The sequence below is a fragment of the Zeugodacus cucurbitae genome, chromosome 3, assembly GCF_028554725.1.
Source record: "Zeugodacus cucurbitae isolate PBARC_wt_2022May chromosome 3, idZeuCucr1.2, whole genome shotgun sequence".
Lineage (NCBI taxonomy): Eukaryota > Metazoa > Arthropoda > Insecta > Diptera > Tephritidae > Zeugodacus > Zeugodacus cucurbitae.
In genome coordinates, this window is record NC_071668.1 from 29,401,070 (window position 1) to 29,416,330 (window position 15,261).

At 35.7% G+C, this 15,261-nt stretch overlaps 1 protein-coding gene across 2 annotated transcripts in view; it reads left to right on the forward strand.

Moving 5' to 3' along the window:
* The window catches only part of LOC105215318 (hypothetical protein), a 114,688-nt gene that overhangs the window by 1,114 nt on the left and 98,313 nt on the right, over positions 1 to 15,261 (forward strand). For both annotated transcript variants that reach the window (XM_011189153.3, XM_011189154.3), the window contains exon 2: positions 11,486 to 11,528. The gene's annotated coding sequence lies outside the window, so the exon portion shown is untranslated. The remainder of the gene's footprint in view (positions 1 to 11,485; positions 11,529 to 15,261) is intronic.

A 15,261-nucleotide genomic window follows, 5' to 3' on the forward strand; every position in this document is an offset into this window, starting at 1 on the left:
CTTGTTATTACTGTAGTTTGTTAGTGTCGATTGGAAAGTCAAAAAGGGCAACCAGGGTATAAGTTTAATAACATTTGAATACTGCGGAGCCAAGTTTAAATGTTTATGTTACGAAGACTTTAAAGTCCCAACATTTTTTTATATGTTTTACAACTCTGTGATTTAGATTGAGAATTCCAAAACCATTATAAGGACATAATTAAAAAATAAAATAGTAATCAAAAATAAAAATAATAATTAAGTTAAAAAATCTTCAAGAAGTAAATAAAGATCCCTTTGGAAGTCTTCATAGAATGTTTAAAAGTATAAAATGAAGTAATTTTAAATTTATTTATTTAAATGGCTGCAAAAATATAATCTGTATTATAGAGTGCAATATGTATATATGTACATACACATGTATGTATATTGAGCAAATTATTATTTGATACAATTTCCTTTTTTTCGAAAGAGATAAAATTCCCTCAGATTTTTCGATATTTTCAACGAATAAATTTTAAAAGTAAACAAGAGATATATTGAAACGTTTGAGCACTTCAGCTACTTAAAGGTTATCTTAAAAACAAACATAAGCAGAGCAAATCTTGATAACTGCTGAAAAATATGCAAAAGCCCCAACGGCGAACAAAAGTGTAATAATAAGAAAATGTGTGCACGTACATAAGGACAAAACGTCTTTCAATTTTGTTGGGCACATGCAACCAACATGGCTAGGACAACTAGGAGACAACAACAGCAGTAAAGTTCGCTGGAGGTTTCAGCTGTGCACGTCTTTATTTGTTTTGACTGGTTCGCTATTATTATTACTATTTTTATTATCTCCTCCGTTTATTGTTATGCGTGGCGATTTGGTTTCTTTTATTTTTCCTCTTTTACATTCCTAAGGATGCTTAGTACTTTGACGCCACAACAACATATCACATTCTTTATTTTTACACAACTTTTCGCACAACCTGTGCACCGTAGACTGCTCTCCTGCTTTCACGAGTCGCCGTTCTCGCCAGCAGCCAAGACTTTCACTTTTGTTGAACTTGATTATTGTCGCAACTAAGGAAACAAGCGGGTACCAATGGCGAGAGTGCCACTTAAGCGAACAATGAGCGAGGAAGTGGCCCTCACGCATATGCAGGATAAACTCAAGAGTACTACGTACTTTTGTTCAAACATATGCCGAGGGATAAAAAAAGAAAAGGATACCTACCACAACCGGATGTGGGTAGGAAGAAAGCAATGGAATTGCAATGAAATGATGCCCGGGCATGTCTTGGCATGCTGTTCTTACGCCCAGCTGCTACAATGTAGTCTATCCTTAGGCGTCTATGCTAACTACGACGGCATACTGAACCGTTATACAAAGTTCAGACACTTAGTTACAAATAATAAGCATATGCAAGCAAATATTATTCGAAAGAAAAGAAATGGCACAAACAATTGATGTCGCCTGCTGGTCAACACTGCTGCATGCCTATGAAGAGGCAATAGAAAAACAAGTCTCAAAAACACGAAATTTCGTTACGCGTGCGGACAGATAAGCGACCGAAAGAAAGAAAGCAGTTTGGCTTAATTTTCGGACAAATAATATAAGCAAATACCAACAACAGCAATGACAACAATAACGAAAAAAAACCGTCTAAAGAAAATATACAAATATAAAAAATATAATATACGGAGCGTTGCGTTAAAATTGCAAACACCCGAGTTGACAGCATGCCGTTGCCTTTGTCGTCCTCCGAAGTCGATAAGCAAATATAAGCAAGTAGGCTTGTAATTTCGGGTTATTTCGCCATGTTATAGATAGCCTGCTGGCATAGCAGGCGAAAACAGCAGAACATCAGTCCCTTGAAAAGTGATTCGTCCTCCGCTGCTTCTTATCTCTGGCTCCTCTTTATGGCAGGCTTGAATGAAAATGATAGGCTCACGCTATGTATGTCTGACGGGTGTAAAGGCGCATAAAAGAGGCGCTTAACATGTTTCGAAAAAATATTGAGTAGCCAAACCGCAATATATAAAAATAAAATGCTAAAGATAAGCAACGTAGACTTAAGTAAGCCGCAGCACACTCAAAATAGCCAAAACAAGCATAAATAAAAGTTTAAGTACTTTTATTGCACTCCAAGGATGCTACAAACTGTCTGTCGGTATTGTGAATAATACGGATTAACACAACAGTTGAAAGCATTGTGACATGTGTAGCCAAGTTTAAGGCGTTGGCGAAACATGGATTTGTGTATGAATAAACTAAGAGACAGCTAATGAGATTTACCGATTTTCATCGGTAGTTCGTCATCAGACGGCTAGAGAGGAGCGGGATAGGAGCGAGGTTCATAAACATACAGAGATAAATATATACATATATGGATCCAAACTAGAGGAACGAGTGGGAGGAGGAGGAGTCTTTTCAGAAAAATTAGACATCAAAATCGTCTTCCGACTACCAGATCACTGCAGTGTTTTTGAAGCAAAGATTATGGTGAAAGAATGGATATTTCACTATAAACCTGCAATGGGTTCCAGTATACAGTGACATTCTAGGGAACTGTGAAGCGGATGAATTAGCCAGACTAGGTACCACCTTGCAGTTAGACACCAATAAAGAGGGAACATACATGCCAAAGGCCTCTTGTAGACATTTAGTCGACAAATACGTCATACACATAGCCGACTCTCGATGGAAACAATATCAATGCTCAACAAGCAGACAAACGTGGCCTGAATGAAATAAGGGCCGCACATGCCATTAACTGAACTCTAGTAGGAGTGTTAAACGGTCATTGTTTGAGGGTAGGCATGTCAATAGACTGGGGACGCCATACAATGACTATTGCAGAAGCTAGCAAGAATTAGAAGAGAAGGAAATAGTAAAACATATTCTATGTGAATGCAAGGCTTTGCACAGAGAAAGAAAGACAACCATGATGTCTTCGAAGTTGCATTCATAAAACTGAATTAGCGATTCTTAATCGGAGCAAAATAAATCTAACTTCAAGACAGTCATCGGTAGAGGCATATTTGAAAACTTCAAAATATTTAATTCTCGATTTCAAATTTTGACGATTTTGGTAAATGAACATAAATTATATTTTAGGGTTGTAACTTTGCAAACATTTATTTGAAGACTTAAAAAAGAAGAAAAAAATTTACATATTTTTTTGTTTTTGTTGTTTTTTTGTGATCAGACAAAAGCCCTTCTTTTCGGCGGCGCATGTGATTTCCGCTCATGTTTGGCTCTGGTATGAACTAGGATTATTAATTTCGCACAAAAATTAACAAAATTGTGGGCCTTTGAAATTTTTTTTAAATCGCCTTTATATCAGCCTCAAATCAAGTTGAAATGTAAAGAAGATCTTCACCGATTTGATTTATCCTAGTTCATACCATAGTTATATGTATATGTATGAAATAACGTATTAAAATTTGGAATCTATTGGATTAATAGGTTTTGAGTAACCTCATGCGCCAGTCGTTTAAAGTTTTGAGAAGCAAATTCTTGGATATAAAACCTACCTACGCTTCCATCATAAATCGGCTATATCTTCAAGAGTTTTTGAAATTTTCACTTCTGTAAAATTTAGTGTTTCTGACGTTTTTCGTTAGTGAGTTAACGCACTTTTTGTAATTTTCAACCTAACATTTGTTTGGGAGGTGAGCGTGGTTACTATTCGATTTTACCTATTTTCTTGGTGTATATTGGGGTACGTAAGGGAACTGACTGCAAAAAGTTTGGTTTATATAGCTTTATTGGTTTGCGAGATATAAAAAACCTATTTGTGGGCGGGGCCACGCCCACTTCCCCAAAAAAATTACATCCAAATACTACGACGATCCCTTGTCCCAAATTTTACTTTTATAACTTTATTTATTGCTTAGTTATGACACTTTATGTGTTTCGGTTTTCGCTATGTGGCGTGGAAGTGGTCCAACCCTCACACGGTCCCAAGGAACATGTGTTCCAAGTTTCATTAAGATATCTCAATTTTTACTGAAGTTATCCGTTGCACGGACGGACGGACAGACAGACATTCGGATTTTGATTCGTCACGTCACCCTGATAATTTTGATATACATAACCCTATATCTACCTCGCTTAGTTTTAGTACTTACACACAAACGTTATCTACCTCGTTTAGATTTAGTACTTACAAACAACCGTTATGTGAACAAAACTAAAATACTCTCTTAGCAACTTTTGTTGCGAGAGTATAAAAATCAAACGGATTTCGTTAAAGTAATGTATAATCTTGTAATTAATCTAAGGTATACTAAAAACAATAAAAAAAACGATTTTTTGCCAAAATTTTGGCCTTAATTGTGCACTAGAAAATATAGTTCAGAAGCCTGTGTAAACTTTGAGACTAATTGGTTCAGCCATTTCCGATAATCTTGGTCACCGACTTTCAAAACGAAGTTTTCAGAAAAACATTACATTACGAAAATGAAATAAAAAATACCGATTTTTTGAAAATTCTAACTTACGAAAGTTGAATAATTAATTAAGTTGTTAACATTCTGATAAGATTCCTACAATGTTTCTCTGAGCTTGAGCTTCGAAGTTTGTCACGCTCAGCACCTACAGCTTTACTTTCAAGCAAAGAAAATGAAATTTGAGTAGCAGTTACTTTGAAGACACTTTGCGCGACTAGTGTACGATTTCAAGAATAGCAAGTGTGAACTAAGCTCCGCAAGTATTTAATGAAACGGAAAACTATGTGTGAGTGATACCATATATGTATGTATGTATGCATGTATGTAATTAAGTATGTTGTTTAATTTTTATCGCTTGAAGGTTTCGCCTATTTGCGTTTTGTATATTCTTTTAACTAAATGAATGCCTTGAAAAATGTTGAATGTTATTGTGATGCTTGCAAAAAGCGTAAAAAATCAATGCTGTTGATAATTGAAAAGGGCGCAAATGAAAAAATAAACATACATATATGTATATATGATGTATATTTAAGCAAAACTAAATAACAGCAAAGTCAAATTAACCAAACAAACGCGGCAATAATACTTAATTCAAGGCGTACGGCTATACAATGGTTACCAACATATGCGTACCAACAACTACATTCCTAAAGAGTTTACAATTTGCACAGGTGTAAAAGTGCGTGTAGAAAAAGCTCGTTTTTTATTTTTAAATGCGACTTTAAGAAGTGAAAATAGCACACTCGCACATACGTATATATATATAATGGATGTAAATAATAAATTATTAAGTAGTTGAAGGTGTAGCATCGGCAGCACGTGCTACAAATGGAGGGGCTGTCGATTGCTTACTGCCTTTGGCATACATCATTTGCATGTGTAGCCCGCTTTGAGGTTTTAAGTAGTGCACTTGGAAGCTTTTAAAATTGCTAAAAGCTAAGTCGCCGCTCATCACTAGCGCGGTGTGTGTGTTTAGGGTTTTGAGGCGTTCAAGTGCGCCTGCAATTGAAATTACAATACTAACAAGGACTCTCCCGATGTGTGTCACTTGGGAGGTGCTTGAATTGTGCTTGACAAATGCATGTAGGTGCGTAGGACGGTTGGTCCCAAATGCAAATTGCATGTTCAAATGCATTCATAAATTACCATAGGTGTGCAACATTTGCACTTCACACTTCACAGTGTGGCCACTACTAGTTTGGATTAACACCGCTACTGCTCGGTGAAAAAAACGAATCATAATTGCACGATTGCCATGCCGGAAATGGAAACTAAGGCATACGCAAAAAAATATCTTGCAACACATTCCCCTCGTACCACATATGTGTGCCCGGTCGGCAAGTTGCACTTGTTGAAAATGCAAATGAATGACTAAAACTGGGTGAAGATGACTAGGAGTTGGGTGTGAGTTGAGCGCGCTAACGCATAAGTTGCACGCTTTTTCGTTTTTTATATAACAGCAGTGCACGGGGAGAATAGAAATTTTGAAATTTGTATTGATACATAGCTCCGCAACTAGCGCCTGGATATTGGATAGTGACCAGTAAGCGCTCCAATGATGGCGGCGAGATGAGCCTTTCAAAGCGACAGCAGCTGGATATACCGTTTTCGGTACACCGCGTACCAGAAAGATCTCGCTACTGTACAGTTGCTCGTTGTTGTCAAACGTTTGGCGAGCTTACTTGAAGTCACTGTGCCCAGCGCTCTAGTGCAAGTGGAATTTGGACTACCCCTCCGCTTCCACTCTAACGTCAATATTGCTAGGGTACCCTCTCTTGCAAGCTCGGGGACTCACAGAAGTCGGATTACACAGTAGTTTGAAGCTACTGTTAAAGATCTTAAACATTCCCTTACTAGCTTAGAGTGTAATGTCATCAAATTCAAGGCTAGTATTACCGGTCTGCTATCGGAGTGAATACAAACCTTGTTGAACGAGGTCGCGCTTCGGAGCAGTCTACTGCTAATTTAATGGTAGCCACCTCTGCCTGAAGACGCAATGAATTTCGATAGGAAATATTGCTCAATTCTTCTCTGTAAGGATATTAATTCTGTGACATTTCATTTGCCCGAAACCATATTTTCAAGCTTCGAAACCTTAAACGGTTTCATCCAGTCCATCTGATAGTTAACCTTAGGGACTCGATACTCTTGAAATCCTGATAAAGAGGCTAGTTCCGTACGGACGATTGCTAATGCTCCGATAATTTTTGTTTTTTGTTTAAAATTGTGGGTAAATCATACATTTTTTCTCTCTGTAATCACAATATACGCGCATAATTCAGAGCCACGCACGCCTGCAGGGCTTTACATAACCACAAAAACCATCTCAACTTCACCGCCTCAATGAACGCTTAGCATTATGCCATGTCCTATATCCATACGCGAGGTGGTAAGTATGCCGGGGAGACAATAAAATGCTCACCTACGCTTTGACATGTGACACACCAGACAGAAGGAGCTGTATGTGTGCGCTTGAGTTCATATACATACATACGTATGCTTAAGCGTGATTGTGTGTGGAATTGGAGTGTGTAAATTTTATTATCATTCGAAATTGTGCTTCCTGAAGCTACAAGCTGTCAACTGCAAGCCTACCGTAAATGATGTTTGTTGTTGGAATGCGTAGGTGTGTGACAGGCCACAACAACACCAAATATCCCACTGCCTAAGGCATAAACGTGCAACAAGCACACATTTACATAGATACATTTATTATGGCAACGCAAGCATGTTTGCTTATGTAAGCACATAGCTGAGCATGCAAAATTTATTATGTGGACAAGTTGTAAGCGCTGAAGTTGACCCAATTCACCGGAATAATTTGCATTCCACCCTCTGTGCAACAGCCGAAATATATAGAAATTCAAACGCTTGCGGCAACCCAAGGATTAGTAGGTGCGCCCGGGGAGCAGCGGTTTTGTGAGGCACGCACGCATTTTCTGGCTATGCTTATCATTTTGTGTTGTACTTACTAATTTATTCTATACGCTGCGTGGAATTAGGACAAATTTCATTTTCATTCTCATTTACACTGCCAGCTTAGCGGTTATTTTAGTGGAGTTTCACTGAAAATGTTTTAATTTCTAACTTCACATGTTAGGGTGCACTGCCTGCCCAGCGTGGCGCCTAGTTGGTGGCTTTGGATATATAACTGCATTTATGCTCATTCATTAAGCCTTTCAGTTATATTGCACTTTCCTTTAACCGTTACTTTTTTCATTACGCCAAAACGTTGCCACAACGTTTCCTGCTTCTACGTTTTCCGGCATATTGTTTCTCGATTAAAGTTGGCCAACCCCCACCACATGGTTCTCAAATGGCTGCTAGTTGTTGGGTTAATATTTGAAATAAAACCGAAATTCCCGCGTGTTTCCACCACCCGACTAAGCCGGTTAGTTAATGCGCTGGGCCGCAATGCAACAAACGCTTCTGGGAACTTTTCTTCAGAGGCAAGCGGTTGCGACAGCGCGGAGCTTACTTATGTATTTGCTCTAGTTGTGTTAGGTTGATTGCCGCGCATTTCCTCTGGCAACTAATTAAGTGAAAAAGTTTGCATATTACGCCCCTTTTCCCCACAGCCGTTTCCTTTAAACTGTCATCTTTTATAAAAATATTTACTCTTTGCGCCGCTAGAAAGTGAAAGGGCTTAAACTGCGCCTACTGTAAATTTTTCCTGGTTTTTCCCGGTAATCTCGTTTCATATATCTGCATTACTTTTATGCGCACACATATACAAACACATTACTAGCGTGCGAAAATTGGTTCACATTTGCCGTTGCGTCAGCCACCGCAGTGGATGCTGCGGCAGGAAGCACTAAAGCGTTTTGCCAGTTATGCAAATCGTGCGAATTTACCGTACATGCATTACTTTTTAGATACATACCTATATATTTCAGTATTATAAATTACATATATGTATATAGGTTTGTGAGCATATGGAGCTGCCACAACGGGATTAGTGGTTAGCACAACTTATGGCTTAGCTTACTATTCTGCAGTGCAGCCTGTGCCATGCGAGAAAATGAACTAGTTATGACGCATTCTTATAAAAAGGTGATCCATTTCGAGGTTCCCTATTTTTTATAGAAAAAAAATGGAAAATTTAAATTTAATAGACAATGTTTATTACTATTCGAAAGAAAGATATCTGTTTCATCATCTGGTCCATTTATTGAGTCTACTTTTCGATGACTCGTTCGAGCATTTCAACTGGTAACTGGCGAATAACACGCGTGATGTTTTGCTCCAAGGCCTGAATCGAAGTCGGATTCTCCGCATAGACTTTAGACTTTACATATCCCCACAGGTAGTCAGGTGCGCTATAACACGATCTTGGTGGCCAACCGATCGGCCCAAAACGTGAAATTATCTGCTCACCGAAGTTTTCTCTCAATAAATACGTTGATTGATGCGATGTGTAGGAAGTGGCTCGTATCGGCGAGATTACGAGCTTCAATTTCAGGCATCAAACAGTCGATTATCATGGCGTGATAACGGTCGCCATTGACGATTACGTTCTCACCGGTATCATTTTTGAAGAAATATCCATCGATTCTTCCACCGGCCCACAAACCACATCAAACCGTTATTTTTTAGATGAAATAGCAGTTCTTGAATCTCTTCAGGTTGCTCTCCTTCGATTATAAAGACTATTTTGAGGAAACTTACAGATTCTTTTTTATGAAATCTTCATTAGGTAGAAATCGGTGTAAAAATTTTTACTTGTAACTATTTCTTCATGGGTCTATCTTTTTTTATAAAACTCCACAAATAAACCAAAACCATTTCAATTTTAAATTTTCCAACAGTTGTTTGAAACTTTTAATTTCAATTCACTAATTTTTGAAATAAAAATCGTACAAATAATAGTATATACGAGTACATGTATATTGAACTCAATGACTTGAAGTGCCACTATCTTCATTCACTACTCATTTAAAGCCCCAGTAAGTGCATACCACTTGCCATATTTGGCTGATGAATTGGATTGGTGCAAGCTTTATGGTTGCGATAGAGGTTGCGGCAGTTATACGAGTATATTCAGACCACTGTTTGCACCTACATACACCTCTAGTTGTATAAGGCATATTGGCGCAGCTTCTTGTGACATGTCAATTACGCGTAAAAAGGCAAAGCTGAACTTCCAATATGTTCTACGTGATTTATAGATTACCACAATGTGACGGTGACTACGTAGAAAATATACCGGTATAAAGATTTCTTCGTGGACTCTTGTGTATTACGCTACTTGCTTAGTGTCGGCTGCCGAATTAACATTTCACACGTGCGTAACGCGCTACAAATTTGTTGCGTCGAATAGTGAAGTTGGTCGATGTTCACGGCTTTGTTACCTGTCAAATTTATAAATATAGCTCAATTATGTTTCTCGATGAAGTAAGGAATAGCCTTTTTCGTTAGACACCTTATTCTGAGCGCCTTAAGATACGTTTTACACCGCTCCACTTGTCGACATCTCATATGTAAGCATCTCTCTTCTGGTGACAGCTTCATTTGTATGCGGGATTGCTTGCTTTAAGAGACAGGCTTGCAACCGACGGGAAATATTAATACACTTTTGAACTGCATATATCAGTATACGGGAATACTATTCATATATATAAATATACATATATATATATTCATAAGCAACATGCTCATCTCTCCCAATACAGTTGAGTTACTTGACATTTGAGCGAAGATTTGATTAATGAAGAGTGACTTCATCTTTTAGAGACTCACAACTAAATAAAGTTAAAAATATATACTATATATATATGTGTATATACAGACTCCTCAAAAAGTAAGATTTTTCATAATTTCGTGAGGGTTTACTCATCCAATAATGCTGGATCATGTTTGTCTAAGCTTTTTGGATTCACAACAATTGCCTTTATTGTTGCATAAGCCTATAAAGCGACTCCGAAATATACGAGTATACATATCTGCGTATTGACTTTTTATAAAGAAAGTTGTTTGTAGCATCTTTTCTCTGGCGTGGCTCACACAGTCACTGCTAATTTTTCTTCTCCATCTTGCTGCTGCCCCACGATTTTTCCCGTTCCTACAGAGGTGTGGTCAAATGTTAGGATTTTCTGGCAATTGTTGTCCGGTGATTTTCATTGTTATTGTAATTTTTCATGTTTGTACAATTCTCCGTTTTCGTTGGTCTCTTTTGCCTGTGCTTTGCTTTTATTGTGTCTCTGGCGATTTGTATAATTTTTATATTGAATAAAGAAAATAAATTTGTATAAATTAGTAATTGTGTGTTAAAAGACTCACTTTATAAACAAAACATATATATACTATATATATATATATAAAAGTGTATATATGTAAAAGTGCCAGTAACAAATCGAATACAATAATTTTGTGGGAATAAATTGGACTTTTTGCTTTTATTAATGTATATTTTTTAGCGATAAACTACCGTACGTTTTCCGTTCGAACCGCTAGAAGTTTAGTGTGTGGTCTCCGCGACTTAATTAAACCATTATTGTAGACTAGCTGTTTATTCTCTGATACAACTTTATGAGTTGAAGAGTTAATTAGAAAATGTTGGCGTTGTTAATTTATTAATAATTAAGAATTATGCAAAAAAGTCATTTGAGTCGTTGGATTGCAGAGGAATAATATTTATGTTTGTGTATATTTTCAATGAATTGTACTTTATGGCACTAAGAGTAATTAAAAAAAAATTGAATGCACAGTTTAAGTTAGTTAATAACATCAACATGTCAGCATTCGTTTTAATGGTTTGTTTAAAACAATTTTAACGCTCAAATGTGTTCCTTTACCCAAATAAAATTGTAACTATAAAATATCAAAGTAAAAATTTATTTAAAATATTTAAAAGTGGTTTCCTATCAAAGACTATGTTTTTTAGTTATTTAGTTTTCCAGTAAAAATTACAAAAAGTGGATTGGTAATAAGTCAAACCAACACTATGAAATAAATATGACAATTTAAAGGTAGATCAATTTCAAATAATTTTTGTTATGTAATTCAATTGCACTCACCGAAGTGGTCTATATAATAAACATATTTTATATATTTATTTTTTCAGAAAAATATTCTATAACAATTCGAGCTATACTCAATCAAAAACGGTAAGTCAACCAGTTCAAATTCACAATACAAAAATAAATCAACTATCCTTAAATTAGTACCTACCTTCAAAACAAAAGATACATTTTTTTATAATTTCTCTTCATTATTTTCTGGGATGGCATATTACTTCCTAGTACGGTGGCCTTTGACAATTGAGCACAATTCTATAGGCTCTAAGATATTTGTCAGCGAGTCCAACAATTTATTAAAGTTATTATTAAACTGTATTTTGTTTAATTAGTATTTAGCAAAAAATAATAATACGGTAAGTGCTGAAAACCGTTGAGGGGCACAATCAAGATTAGTGTAGATTTTCGGTATAGTAATATTGTATAACCTTGCCGCTGAAATTTGTACGACGTTTGGCAGTACTTCCTTACCATTTAATAACAAATAAGTATGATTAAACAGAAATAATAATAATGACTTCGTTGCTCAAATCTTACTTTGACCACGGCTTAAAGCGAATGTGAGTATAATTATTAATTAATCTTATTAAACATATATTTATCTGACATTTTAAACACAAGTGCTGAAGAATAACTTGGTTAAAAATCTCAGAATGTCAGAACCGCTGATTATAGATATTTTACTTCCCCTCAACGAAGATGAAAAAATAATTGAGGATATAAGGGTTAACGACTTAATATTGCGGCGAAACATTGAAGACACACTGTAAAATTTCAGCAGGAAAATTGAAATGCCACAATTAGCAACAGTAATGAAACCAACTGACAATTGTAATGATAATGACGTCACAAACTAATGTATTTCTATTGTCAAATTTTACGCTAAACCTGTAACTACTGATGTGTTATAAAAAACTCACTTATAAACTGAGGAACACTTTCCATAAGTTATTAGTAAAAAAAAAAATAAAAACGTGTGCAAGTCTGTGTTCAGTTCCATTTTATATAGAATTTGAAGTCATAACCTGCAATTTCTTTCTGCAAATCGAAATCCATACCGTCTTCAACCAAGATCTCAATCCAAAGCGGGCGCATGAAGTTCAAGCAGCGCAGAGTAACTGCATACATATGTAAGTAACTTGAAATTGCTGGACGTTGTGTAACCGGTTCGAAACAGCCGAAAAAGCTGAAATTATTGCTTATGCTTTTCGAGTGTCTTGCAGATTCTCACGTAGAAGGCAAAACAAAGAAATGATCTTCATGTATACGGATCTTCAGAAGAGCAAACAAAATAAAATCGATGAAAACAACACAATGCCTAAAACCTGAAATCATATAAAGTACCAACAACGCTTGCCCACTTAAAGTGTGCAGAAAAGCATTTCTTTGGCAAACTGCGAAATTTGGTGTTCGACTTTATCTCGGAATGCTGTATGAGATGTTAACTGTGCGATAACCGGGTAGACAAGCGTATCTTTTATTTACCAAATATCGAAAGAATGTTAGATTGTTGCAATCAAGAAACTCGATGATGATGATGATGAGTTGTTGTGCTCCGTTATTCAATTGCCTGCCATACATTGATGGACACATAAATTTCGATTTGCCTAAACTTCTATGTTTCCATTTATCTATTTATCTGTCTTGTTGCCTCTTCGAATTTTCTTTCTACTTATTTTCAACGTTACAATTTTACACAGCCACATTTTTTTTGTGTGACGTTAACTTTTTGCACAGCACTGTACATACATACATGGCTCATATATACGAGTACTCCTTAACTGCGGGTTTCTATTGAGTGCTAAACGAGTATTGTATGTGTGTGTGTGTGTGTGTGTGCCTAAGAGCAACTCATCTGAAACGTTATTAACTAACATTGCTCTGCTTCATTAGATTGCTTTCGGTTTATACGCCTTTGTCCTTTTCATCACTGAACTTTGTTGATTTTTTAGTACCTTCTTTACCGTAATATATTTTGATTATACGCCACAATTTGAGGTTGGTTAGCCATATGCCCAAAGTGGCGACTGGCAGTGAACCGCTTATTCGTAGTAAACGGGAAAAACTAAATGAAAAATTCACAAAATGTTCGGGTCACAAATTGGACTTTATTTCACTTGTCTCTTGGGTTTTAAGAAATAAGAAATAAACGATATTGAGATAATAATTTCCAGCAATTTTTTTGGGTTTGCTTTGTAATTTGTGTCAGGCGTTCTTTTGTACAACTTTATTTACTAGCTTGTAGCTTAAATGTATTTTATATATTTTATATATGTAGATATTGAATTAAGTTCGATTAGTAAGTACTTTGTTGTTTTAAACTAGGGATGTTAAACTTTCGACACACACTTACACAGTAATGATAGTCACATTTTCATTGAGGCTGAGTTCTGAATTATTAAGAGTATTAAAAATATTTAAATAAAAACGTAATTATTGTAAATAAAACTTTAAGTTATGCTTAAGATTCTCAGAATTTTCTATATAACAACCCTGCGCGCTATCTACCCTTACCATCAACAAATTTCAATTTTATAAGTTGGATTATATTGGTTACATAATCTTATACCAATTTTAAATGAAACATACCACATTTTAACCGTTATAATTTGATTTAAAATCTAAATAAATTGTGTTTATTGAAATAAATAAAGTTCAAAAATCAATTTGCTTCTCGAAAATTCTACGAGAAATAATATTGTAAAAACAAACAATTTGTGTAGAAGTTCAATAATGATAGTCTGATTTGATATAAATTTGGCGTATCTTTATACATATATCTACTACATAAATATTAAACGCTAATTATTCAAAAATATTTAGACGATTAGTTTTCTTCAACTTCAACTTTTCTGAACAGATTTTACGATACACCTACTCTGTGAACTTTAGATATTAATATTGTTCAGCCGTCTACTGTATTGACATGTAATTCCTGGATGACACTGAGGCACTTTATTAACCCTTTGTAATATAAGTAGCCGCTCGAGCTCTTTCTTGTGTTACCTGCAGTATGTTTCATTGTGGAGTTCCACATCTTATCAGTTGATTACAAAGCACGTACATGTATACATATGAATATGCTCGCTCCCTTTCAACATCAAAGATTGCCACAATGAATAAAGTGAAATATTTGGGCCATGCGAAAGATAACAAAGTTTACTTAAGATAGCATAGCTGGCATACCTAACAAATGCGCCGATGTCAACACCGTTATCGTACTCGCCTTGTCGCCTTGTCGCCAGTGGGATATTGTGTGTGAGTAAGCATGCGTACTGGAGATTGTAATGCCATAATAAGCGCCTGAATGGTCATGAGTACACCACTTGCTTACAAGGCGAGCAAAGTTAGTTATGCGCTTACTTAAGTGTGAACCTAAGAAGTGTGTAAATTGTATGAAACATAAAAATCACCGATAAAGTTGATTGCATTGAGCGGTTGATAGCTTTTGCTATGCTATACTTTACTTTAAAATAATTGTTAAACTACAATGGTGTAAGGTATCCACCTTAACCATTGAAATAGTTCTTGAATTACTTTCAACTATAGTTAATTTAAGATAAATTTAATAATTTGCTTCATAGATATTAATTTCATTATTAATATAAAACCATATAGTAACATAACGTCGCAGACAAGAGTCTAGAAGTCATATATTATATATATACATATGTAGATCTAATCTAATTTGTTTTCGATGAGCTATTTTTCTATATAAACAAATTACTTTGAGTCTTGGACTTCCTATAACTAACCATATTAACTAATGAACGACTCGAACAATTTTGATGATCTCTGATTCGTTGAATACATCTCCACACAT